The sequence below is a fragment of the Periplaneta americana genome, chromosome 3 (genome assembly GCF_040183065.1).
Source record: "Periplaneta americana isolate PAMFEO1 chromosome 3, P.americana_PAMFEO1_priV1, whole genome shotgun sequence".
Taxonomy (NCBI): domain Eukaryota; kingdom Metazoa; phylum Arthropoda; class Insecta; order Blattodea; family Blattidae; genus Periplaneta; species Periplaneta americana.
This window is the reverse complement of record NC_091119.1, coordinates 117,120,782-117,134,905: the sequence shown is the minus strand read 5'-3', so window position 1 is coordinate 117,134,905 and position 14,124 is coordinate 117,120,782. Positions and strand designations below refer to the sequence as shown.

The 14,124-nt window shown below is 37.1% G+C and overlaps 1 protein-coding gene across 16 annotated transcripts in view; it reads left to right on the top strand.

Moving 5' to 3' along the window:
- LOC138696415 (protein bric-a-brac 1-like) overlaps positions 1 to 14,124 on the top strand; it is a 212,602-nt gene that overhangs the window by 29,715 nt on the left and 168,763 nt on the right. The window lies entirely within an intron of this gene.

The following is a 14,124-nucleotide window of genomic DNA, read 5'->3' as shown; positions in this document are numbered from 1 at the left end:
AGTACAGACCCAGAAACAAAATTTGGGCCACCTGAATTTTCCATGTTCCAGTTATAACATACTGCGCATGCTCAGTGCTTATTTCAAATAGGGTGCAGTAATTTGGCAGAGACATTGTGCAGCTGCTAATATAGAGTAATATTTTGTGATAATTAAGACCAGTGGACATTTTCTCGTCATATTATCTTCTGACAGAGGTAAGCAGTTTTGAACAACAGTTCCTAAATACAAATATTCAATTGTTTCTTAGTAAACTAGAAACAAATATTATGAAATTGTGTTACGTCAATTACCAGAACCTTTGGTTATTTTATGATTATAGGTAAATCTATTGAGATGATATAGCAGTATTGCAGTATATGTTTGCTCAGGAGCATACATTGAGATTTGGTAGAGTATTTTCTTGCAAATGTAAGAGGAATATTGTAGTAACTGACAAACAAAATATGAGTAACTGACATAACACTCTTAATTTATAATAAAGATTCAGAAATTCTACCATATTTTAATCTGACTACAAATACTGCGTAATAGTTTATTACACTTTATGTAGAAATGTCACCCAAAACAGGTGCAGAGAAAATGAGAGATTGCAGGAAAGAATGAAAAAACAAGCATTGATGATGCAACAGCAAAAATGTCGATTGATGTGGGATGCAACAAGAAAGAAAGAAAGAAAGAGGGGCAAGAAGAACAGGGAAGATAACGCAGAAACATCGTGAACAACGTAGATTTAAATCATAAGATCAACATCCGAGTGGCATCTCATTCTGTCCCCTCAGAACTTACACACAGATACTAAGATACTTGTGGAACATCTTTGTGACATCTCATAAGAATGGTCCAGATGATGGTGAATCGTAAAGATAGGTGTCTGACGAAGAATGCTCTAGCATAACTGTTCTTTTTCTGTCATCTGTTGATATGCTAAATAATCGTCATATATTAGATGACACATGGAATTCTGCCAAATCATCGTGTATTCCCCAGACACACGAGATACATTTTATATGACGGTATGACAATACACATCACAAGTCGAATGAGTCTATTCATTAGTACAAGCATACATTTTACAACAGGAAAGTTGCTTACACATCCAGATAAGGAAAGTTAATGCTTAAATTCAGGCTGCAAAAAATAACGTGAAATGTACACACAGATACCAAACCTATGTCAGAGACTTGTCAGTAGGAAACTATATTGTGATTATCTTTCTGCATAGGCGTTATCCAGAAATTATTTTTCATATAGATGTAGAAAATAAGGTTCTTGTTACATTCTTCATACATGTGCAAAAGGTTGGTATTGGCCAGAAGGAGAACAGGATGAAAGTAGGTATTCTTCTGATGACCTTATTAAGATACTTAAGGGAAGACAGTCGCGAACAGGGTTAAAAAAATCGAAAATTCAGTTTTAGAATATTATTCTTGAATGTTTTCTCTATTAAATGGCGTTTATTTCATTCAAATCGGATGAAAAGTTTCTTTGTAATAAATTATTGATTTACATGCTGCATGATGCTGCCATTTAAATGCCACGCCCATTTCTGTGTACACAGTTTGAAAAAGTATCGTAACTTCGCGAATTTTTAAGATATCGGGATGATTTTTGTTCTGTTAGGTTCAGTAATGTGTGTTTATGTTTGGCACGTTGTCACTCGCTTGTATCGATCGATAGTAACCCCACTGTCGATAGTCAATTCTGACTACAGAATTTCAGCTTGGCTTTATCTGTTGTTTACACTTGCTCTGTATGACACGGGTTTCAAGTAAATGTTTGAATATGCCTAGGATTAAGAAGTTCGGTGCTAATAATAAGTTCAAGGGTAATAAATAATTAAGAGTAAATGCACATGGTGTGATTGAAATGCGAGAACCACAGTGTGAAGTTGGAAATGTAAGTGCATCGAAGAAAAGAGTTGATGATGTTGACGGTAACTATAGTGATACAAACATTGTAATTAGTGTGAATTTATTGTAGAAGAGTACTGTTTGCATAAAGTGTGGTGGTGAAACTTCTTTATTTGAAAACCAGAAGAAGAAAAAAGGAATTGTGAGCAACTTAGTTATTCAGTGTACAAATTTTGACTTTACTTCTAATACAATGACCTCTCATAATATTACTAGAAGCAAGTTATATGAAAACAATATTCGTTTGGTATATGGCCTAAGGTCTATTGGTAAAGGTAGATGTGGAGGGAAAATGATTTGTTCTGTGTTGAATATTCCCCAACCACCAACAAAATTTTCTGTCTATAATAAAACTCTTCTTTCTGCTGTGGCTGAGGTCAGTGAGGGTAGCATGCTCAATGCAGCGAGGGAAGCTATTGAGCTCAATGTCAGTAATAATGATGATGATGATGATGATGATGATGATTATGTCAGAAACATTGCTACAGCTTTTGATGGTAGTTGGCAGAAACGTGCCACACTTCAGTGAATGGCATTGTATCTGCTACTTCATTTGATACTGGGAAAATTATAGATGTAGAGATATTGAGCAAGTTCTGCTACATTTGTAGCATAACCCCATCCCTCCAGCATAATTGCAAAAAGAATTATGAAGGGTCAAGTGGGGGGATGGAAGTTGCAGGTGTAGACAAACTATTCAAGCGCTCACTTGGAGATAGAAGTGTTCGTTACCTTGGAGATGGAGACTGCAAGGCTTTCCAGACAGTTGTAAAAGAGGAACCTTATGGGCCTAAATGTAAAATTCAGAAACTGGAATGCATTGGTCATGTCCAGAAAAAAATGGGAAGCAGACTAATGAAGCTAGCAAAAGAATATTCTGGGAAAAAGCTTTATATCATGGGAGAACATTAGGTGGGAAAGGCGGTCTCACAAAAGCCCAAATTGATAAAATTCAAAACTATTATGGCTTAGGCATCAGAAGACATCCAAACAATCTGGCTGCCATGAAGAAAGCTATTTGGGCTACTTATTTTCATAAATTGTCCACGGACAGCTCTCCCCAACACGGTCTCTGCCCTAGCGGTCCAGACAGCTGGTGTAAGTATAACCGTGCTGCCATTACAGGGGTTGTACACAAACATAAAAATTCATTGCCAGAATCTGTCATGACCACAATCAAGCCCATATTCAGAGCTCTTTCCAAAATCCCAATGAAAGTTTCAATTCTGTGATTTGGCGACGGATCCCAAAAACAGACTTTGTGAGGTTGGAGACACTGAAGTTAGGTGTTCATGATGCATTTCTGTCATTCAATAATGGTGTGTCCAAGAAGATAGATGTTTTAAACCTTTTGGGTGTGAGATATGGTTCAAACACATTCAGTGGTCTTAGGAGCATCGATATGGAGCGAGTCAGGAAAGCTGAAATTGCAATGCAAAATGCCACCAAAGAAGCCAGCAAAGCAAAAAGAGGGACGAAAGGAGGAGGGAAGATCAGGAGGACATGGATGATCCAGCATATGGTGCTGGAATGTATTAACTTTAAGTTTTTATGGGTTAAGAGTTGGTTCTAAACTTTAAATCAATTTTTCTCAAAACTACATTTTCATGTGTGTTGGTACCATTATCTAAAAAAGTATAAAAGATAGAGGTATAAAATTGTTACACGCACTATAAAACAGTGTGATAAGAAATCAGATAGCATTCCAGACTAATGCTATTAATATGAAGCTTAATGCATGCAGGTTACCAATTGAAAATTTATCATTTTTAAAAGCGAATAACAGAAATATAAGAAAAAATTTATTTCTCATAATCCCATAACTTTACAAAGCCAATTGTCTATGGGTATTTAGAGAAATATACTAGCTACAATGTGTATAAATTTCATACTTCTATGTATTATAGTTTCTTCAAAATATGTTCCTAAATGTGGCTAAATTTAACATTGCAAGTATATGGGAAATGAAATGGCGGCTGTCTTCCCTTAAAGCATCATAACCATTGAACAACAGACATGTATATAGATTCAGTGGTTTTAATGTGTGATATGTCTAGTCATAAGCAGACTTTAAACCAATAAAAGATAATTTCCAGAAATATTATGTTAGTTACTTAAATTTTATTTTGCAGAGGACAGAAAGAAATAAGATACATTATCTTTATTAAGTATACATACAGGGTGATTCATGAGGACAGTAAAAAATTTAGGATGTGAATTCTGAAGTCATTCTGAGTCAAAAGGTTCATATGAATATAGGTCCATTTTCGAACGGCTACGGAGATAAAAACTTCTGGGATTCCATTGTACTAACTCGCATTTGGAGACAGATAACGGACAAATTTAAAGTTTATATTCACGTATGCATACATACCTAATATTCTAGATGTCGGGGTCGATGTTTTCGCACATTTTCAAAGGTACCTCCTTCTGCTTTGATGTACATTGCGCTCGGGTGTGAATCGCGCTCATTGCTAGGGAGAGTTGCACGTATGTAGCTTTTCTTTATGCCGCATCCAAAATACGGTCGATTAGCACCTCTCTCGTTTCCCCCTTCCTTTGCTATACCAAGTCATTCATCCAACGCCATAGACAGTAAGTACTCTTCGATATGGTACCCTTCTGTTCGGAAAGTGTCGTTCATATTCAGCGACGGCGCGCAAGGAACTTCCATCGCACAAACCATAAACATACACAATATCGGCGTAATCTGTAGTCGAAAATTTATAAGGAATCTTGAAAAACACAACTTAACACTTCCGATAACTGTATCTGTATAACTACTGTACCGTAGGTAGCTGACTGAACTGCTGTGAATTGATGATTATGTAGGGCAGACTATTTGTGTAATCTGCGGGTTTCTTGTCATTATATCAGACAAGGGCAGGCAATTGGACATTTGTAAATGCCCCGTCACCCGGTTTGTTTCTCTTATCTACAGCGCTCACAATGCAGATTCCAATGTTACGTCATTCATTGCGAACTTGATCTTGTCTCACGTCAGCAGCATATGGTAATGTCTGATTCACATCTAGCTCCACCATCGTTCGAAAACAGACCTAATTTTTTTACCTTTCCTCGTGAATCACGCTGTATAAATAGTGTTATGTATTCAAACTAAGGAATATAATTTTTCAGTCTTCATGTACTAATTGAGAGAAATTTAAGGTGTCAACTGTCTCGTTGAGTGGTTGTCCATTTCTTGTTATGTCAGTTACTCAAAAATTAAATTATTTCCTAAGGAGAAATATTTGTTGCTGAATCCTTGTTACATATTGTAGTGTGAATCTCGTATAATCATATTTCCTTTTTTGTTGCCATTCTATATAACAGAAAAAGTAAACTGCTGTCTGCAGTTACGTCAGTTACCGTGGAATGACTGGCATTCTTATTTATGCATAACATTTTAATATCTTTTCTGTTTCTTTGCTATTTAGTTTTTATTTAAATTAGAAATGTTTATTTTCGGCTTATTATTTTTTATTGCTGTTACAAATTTGGAAATGGTTATTTTTGGTCTTACGTCTTACATGTAATACTGTATTTGCTGGTATATAAGCCCCACATTTTTTGTCAAATTTTGCCATAAAAACAGAGGTGGGTTCTATACGTGCTTTGATCATTGTCAGCAAAAGTGCTTTTTTGCGTACTGTCTTGTGTGTTGCCTTTGATTTGATTTTACTGAAATAAAATGGGAAATATGCTTAAGAAATACTTGAAAATAGGAAACTTTCCAATTTCCTCACCTCATACTAATGACATTTTGATATGCGTAAGCAAAAATAACTGAATTTGTCTAGTCATACTTAAAATTTACAAGATTTTTCTCATTATATATAAAATACGTAATAGGGTCTACCACGCAAAATAGTAAAGTACTTCAAAATGGAATTTTCTTTTTATGTAGCACATAAAGCATATAATATGCACAGTGATTATTAGGATGTAAACCATAAGTTGAAATTACTTGATCTTAAATTTAAGATGTGGAACAGAAATTACTTTGTCTGTGCAAAGAGTATATCAGGAGTGGACCTTTGGTCAACTTCTGTGCACTCCCTCCCTTCCACCCACGCGTGTGCACGTGCGCGCGCACACACACACACACACACACCTTTTATAGCACTTGTGCTCTGTTGTGTCTGTAGTCGAATATATGCGTACTTCGTGATTACTGTAATGCAGTGCATGACAGATGTTACCTGATCTAGGAGCCAGTCCTCAGCTTAGGAGCCATGTAATTCTCTTAGTGTTTGCAGATTATTTTATAACTTTTCCAAATAAAATAATAATAGAAGTATAATTTCTTAGCTATGTCAGGTCATAACTGACTACATCCTATATACAGGGTGATTCAGTGACTATGTTACAAACTTTTAGGGATGATAGAGGAGACAATAATTATGAAAAGCTTTGATGTAGGAACCCATGTCTGGAAATGTTTCGTTTGGTAGGTACAAGCATTGGTATGTATTGTTACAATGCTGTCTGTAACAGATTGGTAAATTGAAGGTTTTCATTCTGAAGTGATTAGGGGGCTATGGTAAATGTTAGTTGTGTCTTTTTTAAAGTAGGCCAAGGTGTTGCCATTGTGATGTTTACATGTTGGTATGTTTATCCCATTGTAATCATGGAAATATTCATAATAAAAGAACCTACTGATGTGCATTTTATTTATTGAGAAGCAAACGGTAATGGAAGAAAGCTGCAAGGTTTTATCAGTTGAACTATTCCTTTTGGCGCCAACCAGGCCGTACCATTTTTATGAGACTTCACCAACGTTTGCAAGAAACAGGGAGTCTGTGAGCAAACATAAAAGAAAATGGTGCAAGAAGAACTCAATTCGAAGAAGAATGTGTTGAATCGTGTAAGTGTGAGTACCTGGAACATTGCAAACAATATGGTTTCTTCACAGTCTTCAGTGTGAAGAATTCTACACAAACAATGTTTGTACCATTTCATGATCGAAAAGTCCAGACTCTTGAGTCCAGCTGATTATCATCCTCGAATGGAATTCTGTTGGTGGTTATTGCAGAAGTGTATTCAAGAACCTGATTTTATAAGCATTGTGTTGTTTTCCGATGAGTCATGCTTTACCAGAAATGGCATACTTAACAACAGGAATAGCCATGTCTGGGCTGAGGAAAATCCACATTTTCACATCATTAGAAACCATCAACATCAATTTTCAGTAAATGTGGGATTGGCTTACTGCATGGTCACTTGATAGGGCCATATCTACGTATTGCCAGCTCCTTTAAATGGACAAATTTACTACAATTCTTGATCTGATTGTAATACCCGAGCTGCTAGAGGATATTCCATACGCTCTTCGTCAATGCATGTGGTGGCAGCATGATGGTGCCTCCACTCAGTTCTCCCAGGTTGTCCAAGATCTCCATAAATGTTTTCCAGCGAGGTGGATTGGAAGAGTTGGTTCAGTTCATTGGCCTGCCCATTCACCTGAGTTGACACCATTAGCTCTTTTTCTTGTGGGGTCATCTTAAAGCCCTCATTTATGACGCTAATCGAATCAGAAGAGGATCTAATAGTAAGGATAATAATTGCCTGTGACACAGTCAGGACATGTCGGGAATATTTGAACAAGTGTGACAGTCGATGGTGTGATGTTGCAATGCCTGTATTGAGGCTGGTGGAGGACATTTTCAACAGTTCTTGTAATGTCTGTTGGCATTTTAATTGTATTGTTATGTGTGTTGTGACCATCAAGTGTATTCAAAAGTTTATAATAAAAATTTAAAGGTTTAGATTAATTATCATTATGAAGCATTACCGGACATGGGTTCCTGTATGAAAGTTGTTCATAATTGTTTCCTCTATCATTCCTAAAAGTTTGTAACATAGTCACTGAATCACTCTGTACATTCTGTAATGATGCTAAATACACTGCCGAGCAAAAAAAACACAATGCTTGAATAAATTTGAAATATCAATCCGTAATACAAATTATAAAATTTCTGTGTGCTTCTATGGACCTGTTTGTGTTAGGCAAGTGTTAATTCATGTTTTGGGAAGAAAAGTATACCCATTGGGTCGTTTGTGACACCCTCTTTGTCACTTCCTGTCCGGTACTGTATATTTATTGCTGTGCCATTAAAATTTACAACCCTAAACCCAAGCAGCTAAAAAAAAGTTACAACACTATAGTTTTCTCTTTTTGGTTATAATGGAAGTCTGTGATATTGAACTCAGTTTTAAACAACATTTAAGAGAGTTAAGATACTGTTAACCCCCGAAAACGCCGCTAGAGTAGTCATGTTGGAAAAAGATGACCGCAGCTTACGTTATGTGGCTCAGGTGTCGCATACATGGCTCCGTAGCTCTTGAAGAGTATCTGGAGCATGTTGACGGACATTCCTTCCTAAAATGTCCCACAGATGATCAATTGGGTTAAGATCCGGACTACGTGACAGCCATTGCATGAGTTGGATCTCGACTTCATTGAGGTACTGGAGGACGCATCGCGCCACACGAGGACGTGTATTGTCCTGCATGAGCATGTAATTGTCACCAATAAGTGATGCAAAAGGAAGAACATGTTGCCCAAGAATTTCTTCAATGTAGCGATGGGCAGTAAGAAACCCATGTTCCACAAAACAAGATTCGTTAGTGCAGTCAAACTGATGTCTGTCCACACCATCACTGAACCACCCTGAAATGCTGTTCTTGATGAAAAGTTGTATGAAGAATACCTTTCTCCAGTCCTCCACACTCTTTCTCTTCCATCTGAGGATCTGAAGCAGAATCGGGACTCATCTGAGGACAAAACTGTTCCCCACTGTTTGTCAGCCCATTTCTGATGTTCCCTTGAAAATTGTAAGCGAGCTTGACGATGTTGTCTTGTAAGTTCTGAGCCAAGGGCAGATCTTCTGGATATCAGGCCAACATCATGTAACCTCCTCCTCACAGTCCACTCACTGACATTCACATCTCGCACTTAGTCTAGTCGATTTCTGGCTTCGACCGCAGTGGTGTGGCGGTTACGCAGCACTTGAAGGCTCAAGAACTGGTCATCTATAGCAAGAAGTTGACCTTTTCCTACCATATCTCGGTCTTCGAGAATATGAACCAAGTTCCTTGTACCTTTGCACTGTACTTGAAACAGTCGACGGAGTTGTATGCAACACCTGAGCCACATAACGTAAACTGCGGTCATCCTCTACCAACGTGACTGCTCTAGCGGTGTTCATGGGGCTTAACGTCATCTTAACTTTCTTACATGTTGTTGAAAACTGAGTTCAATATCACAGAAGTCCTTTATAACCAAAAAAAAGAAAACTATAGTGTTGTAACTTTGTTTTAGCTGCTTGGGTTTAGGGTTGTAAATTTTAATGGCACAGCAATAAATATACAGTACAGGACAGAAAGTGGCAAAGAGGGTGTCACAAACGACCCAATGGGTATACTTATCTTCCCAAGACATGAATTAACACTTGCCTAACACAAACAGGTCCATAGAAGCACACAGAAATGTTATAATTTGTATTACTGATTGATATTTCAAATTTATTCAAGTGTTGCGTTGTTTTTGCTCGGCAGTGTATTTGCTAAATTACTAACAAAAGCACAGTTGAAGTGTTCAGAGATAATGTGGATGTAAATAGGCAAAAATTGAGTTGAGTGTACTAATGATTAACCTACTAAATACTCTTGTCTCCATTTTATTATATGGCTAAGAACAATGCCATTTTCTGACTTTGAAGACTTGTTACAGTTAAACTCAAAATTAGAAATTGAAATAAGAGGGAGAGTACACCAAAGTAAATATTGGAAGAAAAGCAGAACTGTTCTGCATTTACAGGATAAATTTCTCAAGACCAGAAACAAGACATAACATTGGTAGCAGCATTTTCACTCAGTTTCTTAAGTAAGGATGGAAATGCATATACTTTGGGAGAGTAGTGAGTCTCCTGCCTGAATTTGACCTCCATTGTGTTAACACATCCCTCCAAGCTAGAAAATGCCACATCTAACAGCTGGAGTGGATGTGTTGAATTTGCAGTAAAACTACAAATCCCTGAAGGACTAGAAGCAGGCAATACTAATAGCAGCATTGTGGTCAGTGATACTACTAATGAAATGACATTGTTAAACTTGTTAGCGACTCAGTAATAGAGATCAGGATGAGATATGGGGGACAAAACAATGTCCCAGAAAGAAAACACAAAATTAATATTGAACCTGGCACCAGTGTCGCGGCATCTGACATATTACTGGCAGTTATCTCACAGGAATCTCAAACACTTCTGGTGGTAAGGGCACACTATTGGTAACTACATGGAGAGGCAAAAGAGAGCTGCAGGACCTAATAATTTTATCTTATTTTAGTCGCACATTCGGATTACATCACCACAGAAATGTCTAGACATGCTGTCCCTGATCACAACTTTTGTGCCTGTAGACTTTTTGTCCATGCAAAACAACTATGAAAACCAATCTCTGAAAATGATTGCATGAAACTACTTTGATTTGGACTTGTTGTACCTTGTACCTAGCATTCTTGGAGTCCCTCCCATTGTCCAGAGTGCCTCTATACAGCGTGTGACTATTTAGAGAAGGGCCACCATATTTTTTCTACTGGATGCTTGGTTCCCTTACTTTCCAACATATTGTTGTCACATTTTAACACATTCAATAACTTTTTTAGCACGTATTTCTGTGTAGTGGTTACAGTATCTGGTATTGAATTTTCGTGAAGGGAAATAAGTGTTATTCAGTAGCAAGAGAAGTATTAATATTTATAGAAATTAGTCCTGAATGACACTGTATAGAACATACAGTATTATATTATGCAGAATATAAATAATTCCCTTTTAATAAATTGCACGTGATTTACTAATAAATTAGCAAATGTATTAATATGGTTATAAAATAGCTTATTTTCAATTCAAAATAGAGAAGTATATTAAAAATAATGAAATGTAGATACAAAATAATTGTACTGAACAGGAAAACATTACATTAGTAGCTAATTATGACCAACATATGACCTACCGGTACTGGAATACACAGTTCTGGAATATTCTTGTTTGTTGTATGTTTAGTCAGCAGTCTGAAGACTGGTTGGAAATTCGTTTATGTTTATATCTTTATTTAAATGCTATATGATATGATATATATTTCTCAAAATTTTCAGTCCTGCTGGCCCTTCACATTTGTGTATTCGGGCCAGCATTCCCATACTTGCACTATTTACAACTTTAAACAAGACGTATTTTCACACTTGAAGCCTTTTCTTGCTATGTCTTTCATGTCCCTTCACTTTCACTTGACCATCCTTTTACTTTATCCACTACTATTCAACTTCCCTTCTCTTATTCTCAGTTCCCTTAAAAATAATTGCTATCTTCATAACTAAGTTACTACTTTAAATAACAATACATATAACTTATTTAATATATAAGACTTAACCATTTTTGACTATTTCACTAAAAACTTGAACTATTATTATATTCACTGTCTAAACTCTTCTCACACAACACATTAGCGCTCGTATCCAAGCAACATTGCTTTCACTATTTAACACTGAAAAAAAGTACAACAGTTCACTTCCATTTATCCATTACCTAGCTAACCTACTATTATTTCAACCCACTGATGCACCATTTCCTCAGATTATAGACAGGTTTTTCTCCAGTATTGCCCCCTCTTTTCGCACTCTGGCACACTTTACACACTCATTACTTCCCCTTCTATTCCCCGCACTTATTTCGCTTCCTCGTTCACCAGTCTCTTCTTTTGTCGGTTCAGCATTCCTCTCTCTCCCCTTCTGCCTTTCTCCACTTCTGTTGCCATCTGATACTATGCTTGTTCCGCTGGCTTGGCCTTGGGGTGACGTCATTACTGGTCGTCTACTAGATGGTGCAGCTGCTGCCTTTGAGTTCACGGCCTGAGTGGAATTTGCTGACGATGGGTTCTTTTGACATTCTTTCCTCGCAATCTCCTGAGTCACTGCCCTCATGTCTTCAGTAACTTTACCTTTTCTATTTCTTCCACTATTGTTAACAATCTTTGTAACTCTCTCCTTTATCTCTAATCTTTTACTTTCGTCAATATTCTCTCCATTTTCCGACGCAATCAAATTTTCCAAACAAAATTCAACATCAAATAACTCCCCGTTAATTTTCAATTTGTCCTTGATTAATTTTGCATAATGTCCATTATTCCTAGCTGCTTTCATAAACGGCACTAACACCTTCCTTCTACACCTCACCTCACCTCATATTTAAAATCTTCATCTATACTAATGCTCGAGTCTTTCAATGCTTTCTTACAATCCATGATTTTCTCTTTAATCATCCGGTTTGCTAGTCGGACCAGTATGGGCCTATTTTCCCCATGCCCCATTCTATACACCTCTTTCACTTGACCATTCCCAATGTCAATGCCTAACCATTCCCAGCACACATTTACTATCACTTCATACGTATCCATAGACTGTTCTTCCACCTGTTCTTCAGTACCAAAGAAAATTAAGTTGTTCCTCCTTTTCTCTCACCTTCTTTTTTAATATATTGTTTTCCTTTTGTAGATCTTCCAATTTTTTGTTAATACTATCGATGGTCGCCTTTAGACTTGTGGTATCCATTCTCCACAGATCTTTCACCTCACTTATTACTCACTATGAAACGGCTTCCGTAAACTACTGCACTTTGCTAAGTTAGCAGGCTCGCAGTCAGTCACGTCTTACTTGGTTGCTTGCTCATTGAGAACTCTTAAATGCTATATGTAATCGACAAGACTGAATAATATAGGCTTAAACAACAAAAATAATTGAGCATTCGCCAGAAAAAGGGCTTATAGACCTATGGGCAACTTTTTTGGAGAGCATGTAAATGGAAAGCCTATTAATGTGTTGTTATGCCTACAAAATTTTAAGTCAATAGGTTGGATTGTGTGCATATGGCGATAACGTTACTCATTGCATGGTACCAACTTGTATGACCTGTAGATCTCGCGTGCTTATAATAATTAGCAATAACTAGAGCCCGGATTTCCATTCACTATCAAATCTTAAAGAATGCATGCAGTCATGCACTATCATATGACAAAACATGCACAATGAAGCGAGAAACAGTAAATATGCACTATCAAAATTGAGTTCTACATTATGGTACATTTTTCTTTTATTTTGAAACAATGTACAACTATGTAATTTCTCAAAATTTCCTTCACTTAAGCTCATGTGTTTATCTGAAGCATGTTCTTGAACAGAGAAAATGATCTTTCAACATTACAAGAAGTGACAGTGCATATAGTACGTCTGCTCAAATGAGAGCTACTTGCACCTACCTTGAGCGGGAGGCGTCAGGTGCTTCAGTCTTGAAGCACGTGGCTGGTTGTTGGTACACCAGCGCTGTTGACAGATCTAAGTCGGTGCTCCGAGAACAAGTTCATATGTAGTATTCGGTTTCAGAGGAGCCCGCAAATATAATACAGTTAGGTCAGAACGAGGCAGAAGACTGTAAATGTGTATTGTGGCTTTTGTGTTCCATATAATATAAATAAAAAATAAAATAGCTCCAGCTTCAAATAAACTTCTCAATGCAATGCATAATAAAACACAAGCTACCCAACATGAGTTTCCGTATCAAAGAAAATACTTTAATGGAACTATTACATTCAATGGGGTTTAAATATAAAATTCATGGATCTCAACCAGCAGCAATGGAATCATTATGAATACGGCTGTGGCGGTCTTCGTATTTACGGAATATAGAGTAACGATAGATGTCATTAAAACGTGAAAATAACATTCCTTTGCCCTCGCCAGTCCCAACAACAAAGTTACATCTGCTACAAGAGATAAAACGTAGCCATTACAGAAAAAAGATGTATGTAATTGACGAACTATCATCAAAATACGGCCATGTTGTACTACGACTGCCCCCCCCCCCCCTTCCATTGCCCTAGAATTTGTTTGGTCGGAACTGAAGAGAAATGTCCGGTCAGAAAATGGATTGGGAAACAAATCTGTTCAAAAAGTACGCCAGTCCCAACAACAAAGTTACATCTGCTACAAGAGATAAAACGTAGCCATTACAGAAAAAAGATGTATGTAATTGACGAACTATCATCAAAATACGGCCATGTTGTACTACGACTGCCCCCCCCTCTTCCATTGCCCTAGAATTCGTTTGGTCGGAACTGAAGAGAAATGTCCGGTCAGAAAATGGATTGGGAAACAAAT